We start from the raw sequence: 22,622 nt of genomic DNA on the forward strand, positions 1-22,622 counted from the left end.
TGTTCTCCTTCTTCTACAGGACTAGTCCTGTTATTTTGCTGACGGTCTCAGTTGATCCTGATGTCCAACTCTCATACCATCTATATTGGGCTGCCAGCCTGGAGGTCCTATTCTTTGAGGCTATTGGCCCATTTGGCATTTTATTATCGTCCATTGATCGCTTAATTCTCTTCTTCATGATCGAGAAGGTTATCGTTGAAACTGTGCTAGCAGAGCATTGGCTTGAATAGTTATTTATAATACAAGTGCAGAAGGCATTGATATTCTTCCACGAGTTCAAAATTCAAAAACGAGCCACGAAGTGGCGAGTTTTGGAATGAACGAGTGGTAGAATGAGCCTTCTGTACGAGTATTATTCATTATTTTCTCTAATTCTGTGGTTATTCCGTTCATTCTTCCACATCTTGTAGAACAAAATCGTGCGAGAATATATCAGAAACGCACAGTTTTCATGGTTATATTTTATTATTCTATGTTGGTGCTCCGAACTTTCCGCCACGACTTTATCTGTCAATTCATCAATTTGCCTTAAAGAAATCAGTTCTGCCAACCAACATTTTTCAATGCAAAAATCACTAAATAATATTTATGGAAATATTTCATTAATTTCAATGAAAATGCAATGAATTAGAGAAAATAATGTATAATACTCGTACAGAAGGCTCATTCTACCACTCGTTCATTCCAAAACTCGCCACTTCGTGGCTCGTTTTTGAATTTTGAACTCGTGGAAGAATATCAATGCCTTCTGCACTTGTATTATAAATAACTATTCTCTAATTCATTGCATTTTCATTGAAATTAATGAAATATTTCCATAAATATATTTTAGTGATTTTTGCATTGAAAAATGTTGGTTGGCAGAACTGATTTCTTTAAGGCAAATTGATGAATTGACAGATAAAGCCGTGGCGGAAAGTTCGGAGCACCAACATAGAATAATAAAATATAACCATGAAAACTGTGCGTTTCTGATATATTCTCGCACGATTTTGTTCTACAAGATGTGGAAGAATGAACGGAATAACCACAGAATTAGAGAAAAGTGTTTAACAGACTCTGCTTCATGCACAACAACGCTCAAAAGTTGTTTCAAATGAAGAAATTTGTCCCTAATGATGTAGTGATTCCCGAGATTGAAGCCTAATTCGAAAGCAAAAAAGAATCTTCCAACAAAAAAAGTATTGAAAAAGATGCGTTGGAGTTAATGGATCACTTTTGAAGGTGACTCGATTGATGAATAAATTCGAATTTAAGAAAAAGGTACATGGTCGTACAACTTTGCTTACGCCGTTGTTTTCCGAAATTCCAGGCTTTATTGTGAAAAACTGATTATACATTTATGATTCAAAGTATCGTTCATCGCTGGTCACTACTATTTCGAGCAACTTAGGAATCCCGCGTTGAAAAAACTGGTCATCTTTTGAAGCGATCCACGAATCGATCAAATTTCTAACTTCTTCATAAGACCGTGAGAGCTGGTCAGCCAGGCCGTGTGCTATTGATCGAAACAAGTGATAGTCCGAGGAAGCAACGTCTGGTGAATATGGCGAGTGAGATAAGACTTCCCATTTCAACATTTCCAAGTAATAAGTATGTCTTGACCACTTTCGCAACATGAGTTCGAGCATTGTCATGCTGTGAGATCATTTCATCATGTCTGTCGTTGTAATGCGGCGTTTTATCTTGGAATGTTTGGCTCAAACGCATTAATTGCATTCGATAACAATCGTCTGTGATTATTTCAGTCGGTTTTAACAACATCTAATACTCTACGCCGAGCTGGTCCCATGATTTTCTGCGCTTGTGATGGTCGTAATGAACCTATTTTTTGTCTACAGTCACAATGCGATGGAGAAATCTCTTCCGTATTTTCCTTCAAGATCTCTCGGCTTCAACTCGTACGACACCCAATTTCCTTATTTCTGAATCATTCTCATGACTTTCGGACGTTTGGAAATGGCTTGTTGCGACACTTCCAATGATCCTGCCAATTTTAGTTGCGTTTGACACGAGTCTTGATCAAGTAATACCCCCAATTCTGCACTTCCTCTGCACTTCTTCTGCACTGCTTTTCCAAAGCCATGCTAGTCTTCGAAATCAAAATCATCGTTCTTGAAGCGTTGAAACCACTATGGGCATGTTCATTCACTAATAGCTGCATCAACATAGCTATTTCAGAGCATTTGATGAGCCTCAGTCGCAGATTTCTGACATATTTAATCGAGAATAACTCAATGATTCAGATACAAATCGACTAATATTTCGATGGCGTTATGTTTACAAATATCTAAGCTTATTGTGTGACATCTACGATCTATTTATTTCGACAAGCACTTACCGCTACAGCCATCTGTTGCAAAACGACGGAAGCAAAGTTGTACAGTGCATCCCATTTTGGGTGAGACAGCCAGGTTTCTCGCTTGTTATTTAAGATAGAGCCTTGCGGTTTTCACATTCCTGTTCTACTTTTTCGTGAAACTCAAGTTGGTCTAATCAGATTCTGCATAACTGTTTCCGTTTAAAAGATACAGGGTGATTTTGGAAATTGATACTTTTTGGACCCCTCCTTTATCTCCGAAATTATTAGAAATAATGCTGAGCTGAAAACTACGTCTGAATCAGAATTCTGCGTAAAATCCAGTGGCATACTCAAAATTTTTTTCGGGATATGGTTTTGAAGATTCAACACAAACCTATATTTTTTTTAATGGAACACCCTATATCTCATTACTTCGTTGAATTCGTTATTTTTTTCCCTTCAAAATGATATATGATACTATGTAGCTAGGGTGTTCAGAAATGTTAAAAAAACACTAAAACATCAAATAATGATGATTTTTTGTAAATGGGCCATGAATTTTCTATGTTTCAATAAGAGGATTATTACTTTCGAAGTAGTAGGTCATTGATGACACAAACATCCTTGTTGTTATTATGGCTACTATGCATTTGGGAGCACTGTTTTATCAAGTAGGCATTGGAGGGAAAAAACCAATCTGATCTAGCTGTCATCGCTATAAATTATTGTTATTATTATTGATTCTTCTTTTCTATGGGAAATCCATTGCCCATTAACAAAAAAATCATCATTATTTGATGTTTTAGTGTTTTTATAACATTTCTGAACATCCTACCTACATAGTATCATATATCATTTTGAAGGGAAAAAAATAACGAATTCAACGAAGTAATGATATACATGGTGTTCCATTAAAAAAAAAATAAGTTTGTGTTGAATCTTCAAAACCATACCCCGAAAAAAAATATTGAGTACGCCACTGGATTCTACGCAAAATTCTGATTCAGACGTAGTTTTTACCTCAGCATTATTCCTAATAACTTCGGAAATAAAGGAGGGGTCCGAAAAGTATCAATTTCCAAAATCGCCCTGTATTTCTTGAACGGAAACAGTTATGCAAAATCTGATTAGACCAACTTGAGTTTCACGAAAAAGTAGGACAGGAACGTGAAAACCGCAAGGCTCTATCTTAAATAACAAGGGAGAAACCTGGCTGTCTCACCCAAAATGGGATGCACTGTACACCTAATTTTTAGTGGTCACGAACAAAATTGTGGTTGTATTCATTGAAATTTATATATAAAATCATTCCTTTCAAAAACTAGAACATGAATTCCAACAATGTAACGTCCTAATTTGTTGGGAAGCTATCATACCATGAAATTTGAATAAGCAATTCGATAAACATGATAAAATACACCTACGATATAGGAAGGACGTTAAATCGATAGATATCTCCTCAAACGCCATGTTTAATGAAAACAGGTGTGCTCCCTAGTAAATGGAATTGGCATCTTTGACAAACAGCTTCTATATAGATGTAAATCAGACAACTAGTTATTCCCATCAGAACCAAGAAGCATATAAATTCGCAATGAGATGTTCGGAACCTCGAACGGAAGGATTAGGAATGAAATATTCACACATCAATTGTCTGAAGGGTTGTTAGGTAGCAAATGTAGGTAAATAGGCACCTTCATATCCTCATACTCAACTATAAATAATTATTCGAAATTGCTCCCTTTTAGGTTACTACATTATAACGATAAATTTTAATATTATGCCTACTTCATTCGATAAAAATGATTATTTTTAATTTCCACGGATTTTTATCATTTCGATAAATGTTAATAGTGTACTCGAAGCAAAAACAAACAATATGGTGATCAATTTGAGGATTTGTGGTGTGTTTTTACTGATACTGTTTGTTGAAAATATTTTTCTTTCAATAGAAATTATACGATCGATTAGGACATCTCTGTTTCATTTAGTTTTATCGAAAATTTCAGATTTTTACTTATAATTTCTGAAACAATGTACTGATCGCCCAACTGCAAGCATTTTTGTGATCTACGAGGTCGAGTCGATCGATAAAATGATACAATAGTTCCATGAAATAACTTTTATTTCTTTTCAATTTTCTGAGGGTTAGGTATGGAAAATTTCACGAAAATTATTGGACAAAAAATTTTTCAGGTGAGATCGAAATTCGGCTAATCAGGGATCGTCAATTTCGGCATCGCTCACCGATTTTTCCTAAAGCTCACGGTTTTGATGAAATTTGAACTCGAAATTCGTGAAAAATTGAATTTGCCTACAAAAATCGTTATATCTCCTGAAATATTCGTCACAGACCCCCCCTTCGAATATCAAGTCACGATCTAAAACATACTGAGGTTTCAAAGGCGTAGCTCACGTCCAAGAGAAGTTGCAGCCTCGGGAATATCATCAATTTTTTTCTCGAAAATTTCAGATTTTTACCTACAATTTCTGAAATAATGTATTGATAGCCCAACTGCAAGCGTTTTCGTGGTCTACGTAATCGAGTCAATCGATAAAATGATACAATAGTCCCATGAAATAACTTTTATTTTTTTTCAATTTTCTAAGGGTTAGGTATGGAAAATTTTACGAAAATTATTGGACAAAAAATTTTTCAGGTGAGATCAAAATTCAGCTAATCAGGGATTTTCAATTTCGGCATCGCTCACCGATTCTTTCTAGAGCTCACGGTTTTGATGAAATTTGAACTCGAAATTCGTGAAAAATTGGATTTGCCTACAAAAATCGTTATATCTCCTGAAATATTCGTCACAGACCCCCCCTTCGAATATCAAGTCACGATCTAAAACATATTGAGGTTTCAAAGGCGTAGCTCACGTCCAGGAGAAGTTGCAGCCTCGAAAATATTATCAATTTTTTTTTCGAAAATTTCAGATTTTTACCTATAATTTCTGAAATAATGTACTGATCGCCAAACTGCAAGCATTTTCGTGATCTTCATAGTCGAATCAATCAATAAAATGAAACAATATCTCCATGAAGGAACTTTCATTTTTTTTCAATTTTTTCATACAACAAAATATTTCCGAATAAGCTGTACCTTTTTCCTCCGACCTAACGAACAATCATAGAGTATAATTCGACACTTCGAAGGATGCATTTTGGGTTGCCTGACTTCACATGCATCTAGTTATCAATAGAAAGACGAAATAACACAAATTTTCATTCTTCTACGACAAAGCCAACCTTCAATAGTTCCCCAAACTAATCGAATAGCTTTCACCCTTCACGCCTCCCGAAAAGTCCTGTCCACCCATTCCCCGTATCGTCGATCTGTTTTCTCTTCCCATATCACTGTCCCAGTATCCGAGAGCTAAGAAGATGTAGCCTTATCGGGCGCTTGCAGGCCGCCAACTTGAGCACTGAATCTTGCCCCTGTCTTATAACAGACCGGCCCTAGTTAGTCGTAATGCTGTGTTAGTGCGTACTTGGCACGTTATGCCGTATGATTAGACAGATATATTCCAGGGATTTCCTGCCTGGATGTCTCCTTGCTAGACGACGTTACATACTGCCCCCCACCCCTTGGTTTAATGAGATCCCATCCTGACGACTGTTATAATAATTTCCTTAATACTGTACAATTTACATATGCTCGTGTCGAGTTCACTTTTGACGTTGGCACGACGCCTTATGGCCCATACGGTTTAATTATGAGGTTAATATCTTCCTCTTATCATTGTAGCGGAGGAAGTGATGGCCATCGTAAAACACTCAGCCTTAATGCTTCTTGTGTTTCTTACGAGAGACAATCATTTCGACCTTACCCGTTTATGAGTTGGCTAAGCGTTGTTTAATACTTCTCGGTTGACGTTTATACCTTGATTAAGTTTAAGAAGGGCGAGGAAGTTGTTATTGAGACCATATCGAATGAAGGGCTCCTCGTAGGAAATGTACAATGTGTTTGAGAAGGAATTACCTGATTATATTCTAGTGTAAATATTGGATATTTGGGTTTAAATACAGAGTATTCACTAATACACAGATGATGATTTTAATCGTTTATTCTCAAAACACTCTCGTAAGTTTCACTCTATCTCTAAGCAAGTTCTAGAAGACTGAACGGAAGGGAGCCCAACCCAGAAGGGAGCTCAACCCAGTTCAGCTGTCTGAACGGAAGGGAGTTCAACCCAGAAGGGGGCTCAACCAAGTTCAGCTGTCTGAACGGAAGGGAGCTCAACCCAGAAGGGGGCTCAACCCAGTTCAGATGTCAGAACAGAAGACTTGACAGAAGGACTTAAAACACTAAGGTTATGTCCCTGACGTTTGTTCTAGATCATCAAAGATCTATTCTTGTTTTCTCTCTCGATGGCCCTCGATGGCCTCGCCACGCGCAGACTCGCAGCGCCACCGTACGACATGAAGTAAAACTTCAAGTGTAGGGTTGGTTGTCTCTCTCGGAATTTGTTCGTATGAAGTAATATTCTAACAGTAAAAATTTGCTTCTGTTTTGTATAGATGGCTGTAGCGGTGGGTGGTAGTCGAAATGAATAGGTCGTAGATGACATACAATAAGCTTAGGCATTTGTAAACATAACGCCATCGAAATATTAGTCGATTTGTGTCTGCTTCATAAAGTTTTTCTCGATTAAACATGTCAGCTTACGAGCCAAATTCTCGTCATTTGCGGAAAGTTTCAATTTTCTGCTCTAATATGAAGAAATCTGCGGCTGAGGCTCTTCGAAGACTCTCAAATACCTATGGTGAGACCACTATTAGTGAACGAACGTTCCGAGAGTGGTTTCAAAGCTTCAAGAACGGTGATTTGGACGTCGAAGACCAGCATGGCGGTGAAAGAGAGAAGGTTTTCGAAGATGGAGAATTGGGAGCATTACGTGGTCAAGACTTGACGCAACAAGAATTAGCAGGATCATTGAGAGTGACGCTACAAGCCATTTCAAAACGCCTGAAAGTCATGGGAATGATTCAGAAACAAGGAAATGGGTGGAGTTGAAGCCGAGAGATGTTGAAGCATTTGTTTGCTTGTGAACAGCTGCTTGGAAGGCACAGACGAAAGGGATTTTAGCATCGCATTGTGACTGGAGACGAAAAATGGGTTCATTGAGATAATCCCAAGTGCACAAAATTATGGGGATATCCCGGGCATGCTTCTATGTCAACGGCGAAATCGAATTTTCTTCCATGTCAACGGCGAAATCGAATTTTCACGGGTCCAAGGTCATGCTCAGTATTTACTGGGACCAACGGAGAGACATGATAAAGTTATTTTACAGCATGACAATGCTCGACCCCATGTCGCTTTATTTTTGCTAACTGCGACTGCAAAAAAAATGTTCAGCATTTTTGTAGTGGTAAAGTTTTTACTTATCAAATGTCAAAAGATGACAGCTTTAAAAGTGACAGCTGACAGCGGTAGATAGATACGAAATGAAACCTCTTCTTGAAAAATCCTTCTTTAGTGAATAAATTCGTTAAAAGTAAATTTTGTTTGCCCATAAGGTCATAAACATGATGATACCAATAAATAAAATATTTAAAATGAGTATTCTATGGATTTGATTCTCTGAGAAATTCATAAATATCGGTCTGAGTGTGTTTGAATTTCGTCGAAGAACTCTAAACTTCTCGTATCGCTCAAATTCACATGGTGCAGAAAGTTCAAATGAATGCCCCAGTTGGATATTCAATTTTCTTTACTACCTCCATGCCCTCTGCCGGCCGTTCGCAAATCTTTGTCCGCCGGACAACCCCTTTTATGAATACATTCAAAGAAAATTGATATCTTCAAGAAATCCCGTAACTGTAGGGGAAATAGGCAATGAAAATTCCATTTATATCATGTAGCGCCGGTAATAACCCAATATCAAAGATGAAAGAATCTTAAACGTTCACCTTATAATATCCTATTAAGCCTGAGAGGCCGAAGGATTTTCTTTATGCATACGTATTTTATGCGAAATCCTTTGACCTACGAGGCCGGAATCGGCTAGTCTCTTATCCTTTTCACAAGGATGAATCTCTGTGAGATTGAAATCGTGGGATTCCGCTGTAGAGGCGAACGGTCTCTCAAGTGAAACGTGAGCGGATATGATTTTTTTTAGTCATAGAAAGGTTCTCCATCAGAAAATTCTTTTATTATTTTATTTAGTCATAGTATCTCCACCCATTTTTTGGCTTCCTCGTAGGAATGGAAGTGCTGGTCAGCCAGGCCATGCGTCATCGATCTGAAGAGATGGTAATCAGACGGAGCAATGTCTGGACTATACGGCGGGTGGGGTAGGACTTCCCATTTGAGCGTTTCTAAGTATGTTTTCACCGGCTGTGCAACATGTGGGCGAGCATTGTCATGTTGCAAAATAACTTTGTCGTGCCTGTCGGAGTATTGTGGCCGTTTTTCTCGCAGTGCGCGGCTCAAACGCATCAATTGTCGTCGATAGACCTCGCCTGTGATCCTTTCATTCGGTTTCAGAAGCTCATAGTAAACCACACCTAGCTGGTCCCACCATATACAGAGCATGAGCTTGGCGCCATGAATATTTGGCTTGGCCGTCGATGATGATGCATGGCCGGGTAGTCCCCATGATTTTCTTCGCTTCGGATTATCGTAACGGATCCACTTTTCATCGCCAGTTACGATACGATGCAGAAAACCCTTTCTTTTATGTCGCTGAAGCAGCTGTTCGCGAGTGAAAAAACGCCGTTCGACGTCTCTCAGCTTCAATTCGTACGGTACCCAATTTCCTTGCTTTTGGATCATTCCCATGGCTCTCACACGCTTGGAAATGGTTGTTCGGTCAACTCCCAATGCTTCAGCAAGTTCTTCTTGCGTTTGACACGAATCTTCATCAAGCAAAGTCGCCAATTCTTGATCTTCAAAGATTTGCGGCCGCCCGGAACGCTCCTTGTCTTCCACGTCGAAATCGCCACTTTTGAAGCGTCGAAACCATCCGCGAACACTTGAATCATCGACACAACCTCCTCCATAAGCTTCCTGAAGCAACCGATGCGCCTCGGCAGCAGATTTCTTCAAATTGAACCAATGAAGTGAAACTTCCCGCAAATGACGTCGACTCGGCTCAAATTTCGACATTTTCACGATTTCAAAAATTTATGATGCGAAAAAATTTCAACTAATGTGTTAGTGTGGAATTGTTGACAGATGAATAAGCTTTGATTATGACATATGTAACCATTAAATACTCGCACAGTATTGGTGGCGCCATCTCTTACAAAAAACGGGAAAGACTTATTCACACACCTGATAGAATCAATCTACAAGGTATAGGATTACTCAACTCTACTTGTACTAGTAATATCAATTAAAGATAATCCAAATCAAAGAAATGCTCATAATATACTAACTGACAAATAAATTGCAACACCCAGAAGGAGCTGTTTAAATTTTGAATTTTTTTTGGTTAAACATGGATAGTATGGCAAGGAGTAAAAGATTGAATTTGAAGAACAAAATCGTGAAGGTTTTTTCATGTGAACAATTTCTGTTACTAAAATATTGTAGTCGTTTTTGCAAGTTTTTAAATTTTACAACAAACCAACTGTTAGAGGAGAACCAAAATCGATGTTTAGTTGTTGTTAAAATGCCTAGAGCACGTGTACGCGGAATTTATCGCCAGCTAAGCGAATTTGAAAGAGGTCGAATTATTGGTCTACGGGAGGCGGGGTTGTCATTTCTGAAAATCGCTAACTGTACGAACAGAAATCCAACTACTGTTATGACATGTTGTCGAACGAGGTTTGATAATGCCCAAAATTGAAGAAGAGTAGGCACCGGACGTCAAAGCGGTACAAATGAAATTCAAGATCGACGTCTAAGACTTATGGCCATGAGAGACCGATTTGCGACAACTCGATCTTTGGCTGATGAGTGGTTAGGAGAACAAGACCATCCTGTAACTGTCCGAACGGTTTACCGTCGGATAAAGTCTTTTGTACTGTAGCATTATCGCCTCATCTTGTGTTACCTCTGACGGTTGAGCATCGCCGGCAACGATTACAGTGGTGCAGAGAACGTCAACATTGGAATGTGGAATGGCATCAGGTCGTCTTTTCTGATGAATCTCGATTTTCATTGGGTGCAAATGATGGCCGAAGAAGGGTAAGACGACGTCGGGGAGAAAGACGTGAACCACAGTTTGATGTTGAGCGTCATGTACACCGGTCGGTAGGCGTTATGGTATGGGGTGCTATTGCACATGCGAGTAGTCCACCTTTAGTCTTTATTCGAAGTAACATGACAGCGCGGCGTTACCTTCATGAAATAGTAGAGCCATATGTTCTACCTTACCTTAAACGGCTCGAGAATCCAATATTTCAGCAAGCTAATGCCCAACCTCATGTTGCCAGAGTTAGTTCAAACTTTTTTGAAGCGACCCATGTGAATCTTTAGCAATGGCCTCCTAGATCCCCCGATCTTTCACCCATAGAGCATGTTTGGGACATCATGGGTAGAAGGCTTGGAAATTTACTTCAGATTTTAGCAAACACATCAGTAACAAATTTATTTAAAAAAATTGTAAACCCTTCGGTTGTTTCTCCGAATTTCAATTATTTACGACTTGCTATACATACTACCTATATTTTTCCCAAAAAAAAAATTAAATTTAAACAGCTCCTTCTGGGTGTTGCAGTTTTTTTTTCAGTTAGTATACCTACTAGTAGGTATTAAATAGAGTTCAGTAATCTTATATCTTCCAAATTGTATGAGTAAAAATTATACTGCCAGCCCTAATACAAAACATGAAATGCATAGCAGTTTGAAAACTATTCATTTTAGGCACAACATGTCTAGACAAAAAATGTAGACTACTCACTGCAGTATCAGGCAGACAAAAAAATTCAGGGCATTCCATTTGTAAAAATTGACTTATTGACATTTTTCAAAGGTCATTTTTTCATATAGTGTCAAGAAATGCATTCGAACTCAGAGCACCACTACCAAACGTGCTCTAGTACACAACTGTCTCCAATTTCTGTATCCAAACACTGGCACAACTTGAACAACTACCAAACCAACTGACGAAACACAATCTGAAGGCATCGTGGACTCGAATCGTCTGCCGCACAAACCATTTCATAAACAAGCCAACGTCCAAATTGAATGATACTGGAGTCTCAAAAGGTTATTCTGAGAGAGTAATTGTAGATATATGAACACCTGAATTTCCTCTTTAATGTCGCACGTAGTTACCCACCTAGCAAGGCAATTCATTCGGCAAATTACAGGCGGGCTTGATGCCGCTTTCACATAGTTATGTGACACTTGGAGATATCTGCCTCTCGAAAATATTTAATTAAGATTCGCTTAATGGTTCTTGGAACGAACGTACACTTCTTGAAGAAGAAAACTGTTCAACTCGCCCGCTTGGCGGATATTAGTTCAAACTGTCATGTCTCGACTAATTCTGTCTGATATTAATTTGATAGTCGCTGCATTCCATATTGATTCGGATTCGCGTGTGATGTGCAGGTGTAACTCGTTGCCATAACCTCATTTGTAGGTACTAGGTTTGTTCGATTGGTTTCGCGGTTTGATAAGAGAGGGCTTTGGTGCCCTACCAGCCTAATTTTTTTTTGTTATATTGGAGCACTCTTTATATGAACATGTGTGGAGTTCAATTTCAATCTGCCAGTTCATTTTTTGTCTACAAGCCATTTTGTATCGACGTGTCACAGTATTTTTGTACAGGGTGGGCAAATAAGCGAGGTAAGCGGCTATATCTCAGGATCCACTCATCGTAGAGACTTGCGGTAAAATTTTTTATCACTATAGTGATAAAGAGAACACACTGGAAATTGTTTTGAAGTTCATACCTCTACAGCTAGGAGGCGTAATAGCTACCGTCGAGTAGAAAAATGAATTTTACTCGAAAATGTTTCATATGAAGTTGAAGAAAAAATATCATCACAGTAATCCTTGGAAAATTCTCTATCTTTTTGAATTGTCGCTTTCGATTTTACGAAATCAAATAAGGGTAGGTGAAAGGCAGAAATCTGACTGATTGAAACGCCTGTAACTTCAGTTTGGCTCAACATTTTTGAGCAAATTAGATCTCCTCTGAAAGATAATAGCTTGTTGATTCAGGGCAAAATATAGTCATGATAAATTTGTTTTTGCTGCTTTCGGAAGGGGGCGCTAAGTCAGAAGTTCATTGTTTTGTTCATTTTACTCCGAAATTTCAAACGTAATGATAGGATTTCCTTAACAGAAACAGAAATCCCATCAAATTTGTATGAAAAAACCAAAAGGTCGCAAAGCGATAGCTTCAAGCGTTCGGGAGTTATAGCCGAAAGAAGACATAATTCAGTTTTTCAGTGCATCAGTTGAAGAATATCTTTTTTCGTCCATATCTCCAGAACACCTGAAGCTAATGCTTTGCGACCTTTTGGTTTTTTCATACAAATTTGATGGGAATTCTGTTTCTCTTAGAACTTAAAGACACAATTTGGTTTTTCGCAGTGCATCTCAGAATATCTCCTTTCGGCCATAACTTCAGAACGCCTGAAATTATCGCTTTGCGACCTTCAGATTTTTTCATGCAAATTTGATGGAATTTCTGTTTCTGCTAAGGAAATCCTATCATTACATTTGAAATTTCGGAGTAAAATGAACAAAACAATGAACTTCTGACTTAGCGCCCCCTACCGAAAGCAGCAAAAACAAATTTATCATGACTATATTTTGCCCTGAATCAACAAGCTATTATCTTTCAGACGAGATCTAATTTGCTCAAAAATGTTGAGCCAAACTGAAGTTACAGGCATTTCAATCTGTCAGATTTCTCCCTTTCACCTACCCTTATTTGATGTCGTAAAATCGAAAGTGACAATTCAAAAAGATTCAAAGGGAATTTTCCAAGGATTACAGTGATGATATTTTTTCTACAACTTCATATGAAACATTTCCGAGTAAAAATCATTTTTCTTCTCGACGGTAGCTATTACGCCCCCTAGCAGTAGAGGTATGAACTTCAAAACAATTTCCAGTGTGTTCTCTTTATCACTTTAGTAATAAAATTGTTTACCGCAAGTCTCTACGATGAGTGGATCCTGAGATATAGCCGCTTACCTCGCTTATTTGCCCACCCTGTACAATGAATTAATTAAGTATCATGTCATTGAATTTTTTATTTTTGTAAGGTTTTAAAGCAAAGGACATTCATGAACGAATGTTGAAAGTGTATGAGTACTCTTCGTCTTCAATTAGAACAGTAGAAAGATGGGTTGCTGAATTTAAACCTGGTCGTACAAGCCTTGAAGAATATCCACGCCAAGGACGTCCAAGAACAGCAACAACAGTGTAGTGACTATGTCTGCTCAAGAGATGACGTTCTGGGTTTCGCGCCACACTTTGGCTGCAGCGAATTTATAGGGGTCAACGCGTTGCAGCAGAGTCACTTCTCCACCATGGTGTGAGAGAGTGTGTCTTACATAGAGATCGCTGAACTGCCTAACTGATGAGTCCATCAGCGATCTTGGGACGAAACACCATAATCCTCTAGGAGAGGCCGCATTTACACGAACTTAGCTTGAAAAAAACTAGTCAAACCAGAAAACGTAAAAATAAAATATAAGATATCGTATTGGAAAACCATCGAGAGAATGAAAGAGATGATACCCAAACTGAAAAAGATTTAGTAAAAGACCAAGCCATCTCATTGTGAAAGCAGTGAAAGCAATCTATTGACTGAAGCCATGTTGCAAAATTGGTGACTCATTCCCTAACAATGGAATGATAACACATTCGAATGCGACTTTCTCAGCAACATTTAGAGCGTTTTCGAAAGGATAAAGTGGATTTTGTGCGTCGATACATCACTTGGCTCTATCACCTTCATCCTGAATCAAAACACGAAGCCAAAGAGTGGTGTGAGTCTGGTTCTTCTGCTCCGAAACGAGTTTGTGCCCAGAAATCAGCCAAGAAGGTGTTCCCATCAGTTTTTTGGGATGCGAAAGGAATTTTGTTTGTGGATTACTTGAAAAGTGGTAAAACAATGAATTCTGAATATTGTTGTCACCTCTTGGATAAGCTGAAGGAGAAAATTCGAGAAAAATGACCCAGACATGAAAAAAATCAGTTACGATGTCTGTTTGAAGTAGTTGATGCTGAGAATAAACATACCAAATATCATGAAAATACTTAGGGTGTTACGGGTAAGTAAATGATGAAATCGACAAAATCAATAAAACACTCTGTATCTTGATTATAAAGAGAGATAGACTCTTCAAATATAGGTTATTCTGTCTCGCCTCAGTGTCCTCTATATCTGCCCTTAGCATCCGCCTATTTACCAATGAATCACCCTGTATATTCGAGGAGGTGACCCATTAACAACATAGAGAGTGTAGTCGATTACGTCGATATTCATTATTGTAACTTTTGTTTCTGTAGATATCGAAACTTCGTTGGAGTACAGTGTATTTTCTTCAATTCTATCAGAATACTAAGTTCGCTGTGGAAATGTCATGGTCTGTTTCTTCTTTTACAAAAATAAGATTCATACACAAAGTTCTCCTTCAAAGAGGACATGAAAGATTTGCTCCAAACCTCCAACTGAATTATTAATAAACCAAGAAGCTTGCAAAAAAATCTCAATTAGATCGATTTGTTTGTTTTCGTTACGAATCCTTTCTGAGTTCCTGTGGAACTTTGGATTTCCGTCGAAAACACTACTCATGAACCCCAATACCTTTGCTATAAGACACTCGATTCCAATATTTGATTCAAATGACAGTATTTGAATTACAAATGCAACCTTCAAATCGCAAAGTGACTTCAAGTCAGACAGTCTTTCCTTTGATGTTTTTTGCGATTGACTAACTCCTTGGAGGAGTAATTGGAATAGGAGGCTTCAATATATGCGGGAAATGTTTGGTGGCGACACTCTTCTTGAATATTAACGCCCAAAATAGGAGAGAATGTCAAACAGTATCAGGATTGAAGTCAGACGTAGATGAAAAGGGTGTTTCATTAAGGATTTCCGAGAGTTAACGCAATGCTAATTCATTAGAATGGTAAGAAATGAAATTTTCCTTCAGAATTTCAAGTATGATATGTTAGCTTATATGTGGTATTCATGAATGATCTTGACAACGCAGTTGGTTCTGGAATGTTCCCATTTTGTCGTTTCATACGCGTAATGTTCGCATTTGCACATTCAGTCACATCATTTTCCTTCACGCATGATAAACATAAACTCTCTTTCTTTGTTCACCTAAGAATGTATGATTCTGGATTTTAAATCCATAGTGAGCGGCAAACAATGATCTAAATTTAACTTCGATAAATTCATGAATACCCTGTAAAACAAAATTGTTATAAGGCCAATTGAAAAGTCCCCGGTCGGATTGCAAATATCAAAAAAGTTCACAAAATAATTTTTTCGGCAACCGTCCGGGAAGTGCTCACTTCCCGGACGCTTTTTCTCTGAGAAAGTAGCATTTCCCGGCCTAGTCCGGAAAGTACGTACTTCCCGGACTAGGCCGGAAAAGAATCATAGAATTCATAGCAACCGAGATAACGGCTGACAGTTCATATGAAATTAGTTATCAAAAATTTGCATGTTTTTTTATCGCAATCGCAATAAAATATGGAAAGCAGCAGCGATAGTATTATTTTACATGGTTCCCGAAAAAATATTGTACGCAACACGCCCGAAAATGGTTTTTTTGGACTCACAGACTTCCAGGACTCGCTTACGCTCGTCCTGGAATTTTGTCTATTCGTCCAAAAAAACCCTATTTTCCGGACTTGTTACGTAAATTACTATTGAATGACCGTGGAGTGAAGTTGATCGAGATAGCAGACATTGTGGAGATATAATCTGAACGTGTACAACATATAATTCACGAATATTTGTATTGGGTGTTTTTTTTTCGAGGTATATAACTTTAAGTTGGCATTACTGTTCGAGATGGCGACCGATTCAACAGCTGTCAAATGATTCATTTTCAGTTTGGTTTGGCAATTTATCACGAATAGACTCACGCCTGAACAACGCTTGCAAATGGTGCAATTTCATTTCGAAAATAATGGTTCTGTGCGGAATACGTATCGCGCAGTACGTCCATTAGCGATGAAGCGCACTTCTGGTTGAATGGCTACGTCAACAAACAAAACGCATTTGGAGTGAAGCTAATCCTCAAGTGTATGTCGAAACACCGTTACATCCAGAAAAACTGACTGTTTGGTGCGCTATATGGGCTGGTGGAATCATTGGTCCGTTCTTCTTCAAAAACGATGATGGCCAGAACGTTACAGTCAATGGTTATCGGTATAGAGCCATGATTACTAACATTTTCATTCCTGAATTGAACAACCATGATGTCCAGGAGCTGTGGTTCCAACAAGACGGCGCAACATGTCACACAGCTCGTGCCACAATCGATTTATTGAAAGACACGTTTGGTGACCGCCTAATTTCACGTTTTGAACCTGTGAATTGGCCTCCAAGATCTTGTGATTTAACACCGCTAGACCACTTTCTAGGGGGGCTATGTAAAGTCATTGGTCTATGCGGATAAGCCACAAACCCTTGACCATTTGGAAGACAACATTCGCCGTGTAATTGCCGATATACGGCCACAAATGTTGGAAAAAGTTATCGAAAATTGGACGTCCAGATTGGACTACATACGAGCCAGAAATCATATTTAAAATGTAATGCCACAAGATTATCATGCGGATAAATAAAATTCATGTCAATCGAATAATCCATCGTTGTTTTATAGCAATTTAAAGTTCTATAGCTCTAAAAAAAACACCCTTTACATGAGAAAGCTGTATGCAATATGGGTCCGCGCGAGCTTACAAACAATCAAAAGCAACAACGTGTTAATGATTCTGAGCAGTGTTTGAAGCTGTTTAAATGTAATAAACATAAATTTTTGCGTCGATATGTGGCAATGGATGAAACTTGACTCCATCATTTCACTCCGGAGTCCAATCGACATTCAGCTGAGTGAACTGCATACGATGAACTGAATCCCAGCGAGGAAAAATACAACAGTCAGCTGGCACGGTTATGGCATTAGTATTCTGAGATGTGCAAGGTATTATATTCATTGATTACCTCCAAAAGGGCCAGACCATCAACAGCGATCATTATATAGGGTTATTGGAACGTTTAAAGGATGAAATCGTTAAAAAACGGCCCCATTTGAAAAAAAAGGTGCTGTTTCATCAAGACAATGCGCCGTGTCAAAAATCAATGAAAACAATGGCAAAATTGAATGAATTGGACTTCGAATTGTTTCTGCATCCACCGTATTCGCCAGATCTGGCACCCAGCGATTTTTTCCTGTTCTCAGACCTCAAAAGAAAGCTCGCTGGTAAGGAATTTAGCGCCAATGACGAAATAATCGCCGAAACTGAGGCCTATTTTGAAGCGAAAGACAAATAGTACTACAAAAATGGTATCGAAAAGTTGGAAGATCGCTATAACCGCTGTATCGCCCTTGAAGGGAACTATGTTGAATAATAAAATCGAATTTTGCCAAAAAAAAATGTGTTTTACTATGGTAGACCTGGGACTTTTCAATTGGCCAGCTATAGTGAAAAACACCTCCACTGAAATAATGGAAGCAATTTTCAAACTTGAAAGTTCAGCGGACGTCATGCAGCTACTCATGTCTATCATTTCAGTGGTCGAATTTCTTCTTTGTATACACCTCTTTAATGAAACGTCTTTGATGTTTTGCTTTTTGGCTGAACGCTCGTCAGTGATTTTTCCTACACTGGCCGCTTTGTTGGTAGCACTGTATACACTTTGCATACAATGGTTCACGTGGCCGCAATCACAGTTTCTTTGTCGATGTTCCCTAACCTTTCCTGCCTTTGTGACTGTCTTTTAATATTCCTGGGTTTGCGAGAGCGCGAGAGAAATTAGAAAATTTTTATTTACCGATGAGGCTCGAGCTTGTAGCGTACTGACGTTGGAACCACGAAGGAATAACAATGTCCTTTGTCGTTGGATTTTTGCGAAGATTATTTCTTTTGTATGGGGGTTAATAATATGGGGATGAACTTTTGTTCATTACGATTCTAACCTGAAAAAATGGAGGAAACATTTTTCTGCAGATTCTTTATCGATTTCGTATTTGAAATTGATGTATGAACCCAAATTCTTTGAAATATACAACCAGTTTTACTTGGTAACAGAGATGAAAGCAGAACAAATCATTTCAATAGTAGCAGACCAATTAAAAAGTCCCCGGTCTACCATAGTAAAACACATTTTTTCGGCAAAATTCGTTTTTATTATTCAACATAGTTGCCTTCGAGGGCGTAGCATCGATTAAAGCGATCTTTCAACTTTTCGATACTATTTTTGTACTACGATTTGTCTTTAGCTTCGAAATAGGCCTCAGTTCGGTGGTTTCTTCTTCATTGGCGCTAAATTTTTTCCAACGAGCATTCTTTTGAGGTCTGAGAACAGGAAAAAATCGCTGGGGGCCAGATCTGGCGAATACGGTGGATGCAAAAGCAATTCGAAGCCCAATTCATTAAATTTTGCCAATGTTTTCATTGATTTGTGACACGGCGCATTGTCTTGATGAAACAGCACCTTTTTTTCTCCAAATGGGACCGTTTTTAACGATTTCATCAGCTAAACAATCCAATAACGCTATTTAATAATCGTTGTAGATGGTCTGGCCCTTTAGGAGGTAATCAATAAATATTATACCTTGCGCATCCCAGAATATTGATGCCATAACCTTGCCAGATGACTGTTGTGGTTTTCCTCGCTTTGGATTCGGTTCATTGTGTGCAGTCATCAATGATGATTGATTTTTCTGGTGCTGACATCGGAAACTCTTCATCAAGCCAAGACTTTACTTCAACTGTATGTTATGTGTAAATCTTTGTCACTTCAAATTCTACAACTCTCTTTGTTCATATGATCATTCAGCTAAAAATTAACTGCATGAAATTGTATCCAACAAATGAATAAACAAACACATATTCGGATTTATAACATTATGGATTGTCGCATCACAGACCCTTTAAAAATAGAATAGTTGAAATTCAGCAGCAAATCATTCAAAAAAAATCAATTAACAGAGTGTGTATATTGAATGAGACATATTTCAATCCGATAGCTGCACATTTTCCTCAATAGAGGTGAGGTAAATTATTGGAAAATATTGAATGTAATAGAATATTGTTGTGATCCTTATCCTCTTTTGTTGAGGTGAAAAAATGATTATAAATGTGTCGAAGCTTTTGTCCATTTTTTTTGACTATTAGAAGCATTTTTTCATTGTTATCAAGCGATATTACCTAATGTAATGATTTTGAGGATGATATTGTAACCTATCTGAAAGGAACCATGTGCCATAAGGAGAGTTCCATTAAAAATATAATACTCAGTGATGTCTCCGAAATTCTATTAGTTCATTTAAATTTTACAACGTATTGATTTCAGATCTAGGGAACATAAAACAACAATCTGCTGGCCAAATATACCTTCGGGTACACTTTAGGTATTTTAATATGATTCTTCCTGTCTGGTGTACATTATTGGAAATCTGCACAGATGCTGCACAGTTATTCCTGCCTCTCATTCGTCTCTCTTCTACATTCACCTTTGAATAATACATTGGTGGAGAGTTGATTTGGAAGACGTCCTGGGTTTGATTAAATAAAATTGATAACACATTTTTTTCAAACCTAAATCTTCACATACTAAAACGATATAAATTCTGAACAGTAAACTAATATTCAATTATACGAGTATAAATCAACTGATTTCAAGTTCTTTCAAATCGAAAGCCATGAGTTGTAGGAATGAAATGTTTTATTACATATCTATTGCATATTACTAATACTTACAGTTTGAAAAATTCAGGTTTCCTAATTGACTATCAAGAGATTCAAGAGTGAACAGATAAATTTCCTTGATGCCCTGAGAATCTAGATTTAAGCCAAAAACTGAATTTCTAGTCGAATCCAACTACAATTGAAAGAAATATGAAGAAATTAATATCAGAAAACACCCTATACCTTGTAAATCGAAAAATAGGTGGCTTAGAGTACCCATATGTGAGGTTTTTGGAATAAGCCCCATCGAATTAGAGGTTCCATTTGTCCATTCACTTCTATGTAATTTAACTTCAGTAGGTTATGGAGAGGTTAACGTTTCAACAACGTTTAAAAATTGTTCAATTATTTTATCGAAATCAGTTCTTAAAGTTGTTGAAAGCTTGTATCTTTCCACCCACTGAACACTAAAGACATAAGAAAAGTAAAAAAAAAAATGAACAGTGTTGCTGTTATAACTTTTTTAAATTTAATATACCTATTGGAGAACTCTATACTTGCCCAATCAGAATTTTGAGTGCACTAATGGAATATGAACTACCAATTCATTTCCTCGTAGAAAATCGTAATTAAATGGAAACGAATTTCTAAAAGAGTCTTTTTTTAGATCCCTGAATCTCAGCCTGAAAAACGCCACTGTTTTATGCGTTGAGTGCTCCTCTGATACAGCTTTTGTTATTGGGTTTGGGATTATGATAGAAACAGTTTGGTCCCACCACCGTTGGTTACGATGTTATATAACATGATATTCAGCCGAAAGTTTTTATTGCCTGAATTTGAATTATGGAGAGGAAAAAGATCATCTAGCTCCGCTCCATTTTATAACAACTTGTTCCTTATTGCCTAGCTTTTCAAAGTTCTGCGACAAGCAAATTTCATTCTAATGAAAAATTTCACGAATATAATCCGTTTATAATAATGTCACCGAATTAGTTCTAATCGCATAAGTGAAAAACAGTACACATTACTAAGAATTTCCTGAAATTAGTTTTTTGCTTTTCAAATATTGACGTTTAGGGTGACTCAAAAGGAGTAACATAAAAAATACACTAACTGACAAAGAAACTGCAACACCCAGAAGGAGCTGTTTATATTAAATCGACGGCAACGATTACAGTGGGGCGGAGAACATCAACATTGGAATGTGGAATGGCATCAGACCTTCTTTTCTGATGAATCTCGATTCTCCTTGGGTGAACATGATGGCCGAAGAAGGGTTAGACGACGTCGGGGAGAAAGACTTGAACCTCAGTTTGACGTTGAGCGTTATGTACACCGGACAGTAGGCGTTATGGTATGGGGTGCTATTGAACATTCAAGTAAGTCACCTTTAGCCTTTATTCGAGGTAAAATGACAGCGCTGCATAACCTTCAAGAAACAGTGAAGCCATATGTTCTCCCTTACCTTAACCGGCTCGAGAATCCAATATTTCAGCAAGATAATGCCCGACCTCATGTTGCCAGAATTAGTTTAAACTTCTTCGAATCTTTTGCGATGGCCGCCCAGATCCCCCGATCTTTGCACATAGAGCATGTTTGAGACATCATGAGTAGAAGGCTTGGAAATTTACCCAAGCCCTCGAGGACTTTGGCAGCTCTGAGACATGAAGTAGGTGTAGCTTGGGATAGTATCTCTCAAGAAGAAATAGACCATCTTATTGCTTCAATGCCGAGACGTGTTGGCGAGTGTATGGATAATCGGGGTGGACAAACACATCATTAACGAATTTATTGAAAAAAATTGTAAACCCTTTGCAACGATTTTGCACGCTTCATTCCATGTTACGCTACTGGAAATTTTGAAGACGCGGTAATTTGTCAATTAATCGTATCATATCGTGTACCATCGGTCGGAACGCAGATGCGCGGATCTAGAGAGAATCTTCTGAAAGATTTTCAATGATTATTGAGACTTCAGCAAGAATACGTTCCTAAGATTTAGATTTCAGTCATTATTAATTTAATTTGAGACTCGGAATCTGTTTAATCGGCGAGAATTGTGTCAGGATTCTCGGTAAGTGTTAACATGAATATTTGTATTCAACAAGTAATAATCTCACCAGAACGAATCAATTTGATTTGAAATAGTAGTTTTTTTAGAGTCATCCATCTTGTCGAAACGTATTTCAGGTTTGGTAGAATTCTTTTTGTGTCAAATAATGTCAGCAAAACTCCTTCTCAGGTTTATTTGATAATAAATGTAATGATTTCTTTGTAATTTCTTGGTTAGAAATCCGAGGAGTTGTAAATTCAGTTAACGTATTCTGATATCGTTGTTCATTTTCTCAAAGCACCTCCCGTGGGATTGGAACAAAGAAAACTTCCCGTGAGATTGTAACAAAGAAACCTTCCTTGAGATACAGAATTTGGGATAGTACGTATGTTAGACCACTTTAGTTCCTGAATCTGAAAGAATACCTGCGTAATACCTGGTATTATCACATCAACTTCGTTGAA

This window comes from Harmonia axyridis, chromosome 7 (assembly GCF_914767665.1).
Source record: "Harmonia axyridis chromosome 7, icHarAxyr1.1, whole genome shotgun sequence".
In the NCBI taxonomy this organism is placed as follows: domain Eukaryota; kingdom Metazoa; phylum Arthropoda; class Insecta; order Coleoptera; family Coccinellidae; genus Harmonia; species Harmonia axyridis.